Source organism: Ricinus communis, chromosome 3 (genome assembly GCF_019578655.1).
Source record: "Ricinus communis isolate WT05 ecotype wild-type chromosome 3, ASM1957865v1, whole genome shotgun sequence".
Classification (NCBI taxonomy): Eukaryota; Viridiplantae; Streptophyta; class Magnoliopsida; order Malpighiales; family Euphorbiaceae; genus Ricinus; species Ricinus communis.
In genome coordinates this window covers 13,741,802-13,742,809 of record NC_063258.1, presented here as the reverse complement: position 1 = coordinate 13,742,809, position 1,008 = coordinate 13,741,802, and the positions used below count along the sequence as shown (strand labels likewise).

The following is a 1,008-nucleotide window of genomic DNA, read 5'->3' as shown; positions in this document are numbered from 1 at the left end:
CTCTAAATTGGAATTCTTCTCCTGGTTCTGAGATAGTTGAGGGAGAACAGTCTGCTGTTGGGATTGCTGCTGGTGCAACCGTTGAAATCCTGGTGGACCTTGGATATTGTTATTTTGCCACCCGAAGTTGGGATGGTTTCTCTACCCTAGGTTGTATGTGTTGTTGTATGGGTGATTCTGCTGCATGGGCTCATTTCCTACATAATCAAGTTGTTCATGGTCAGTAGAAGAAGAAGATAAAGAAGAAGCAAACATACCTCTCGCATTACAGTTTGCACTGTAGTGCGGGCCACCATAAAACTCGCAGCCAAGCTGTGCTGCTTGGATTGGCATCTGGAGCTGGTCGATCTTCTTAGCTAAAAGCTCCACCTGAGCTGCCAAGGTTGATGTAGAATCTACCTAGTTCACCACTCCTTCCCGTCCTGGCCTATTCTGGCATCTTACTGTTGATGGCCCCACCTGCAGTTGCATCTACCATCTGCCTTATGGCTGAGTTCAAGCCACTGTAAAAGGTCTGCACTTGCATCCATAATGGCAAACCATGGTGTGGACAACATCTCAACAGGTCCTTGTACCTCTTCCACGCATCATACATGCTCTTATCATCAAACTGCACAGAAGAAGAAATATCATTACGTATCTTTACAGTCTTAGCAAGAGGAAAGTACTTATAAAGAAATTTATCAGTCAAAGAACTCCAGGTGGTGATAGTGTTAGCTAGTAGGGACTGTAGCCATCTTTTTGCTCTACCCTTCAAGGAAAATGGGAACAACCTAAGCCGAATGGCATCATCAGTAGTCCCATTTATCTTGAAGGTATCACAAATCTCCAAGAAATTCGTGATGTGGGCATTAGGATCTTCACTGGACAAGCCCCCAAACTGTACACTCTGCTACACCATCTGAATGACATTTGGGTTAATATCAAAATTGTTCGCTGCAACAGATGGCCTCAATATACTAGTGTTCGTCCTCTACGAGGAAGGTCTAGCAAACTCGTACATCGTCC

General features: G+C 44.6%; 1 non-coding gene across 1 annotated transcript; it reads left to right on the top strand.

Moving 5' to 3' along the window:
* The first annotated feature begins 536 nt into the window (after positions 1-536).
* On the top strand, positions 537-640 carry LOC112534538. Its single transcript, XR_003078833.2, has one exon. It is a non-coding gene; the product is annotated as a small nucleolar RNA R71 (small nucleolar RNA).
* The last annotated feature ends 368 nt before the right edge of the window (positions 641-1,008 follow it).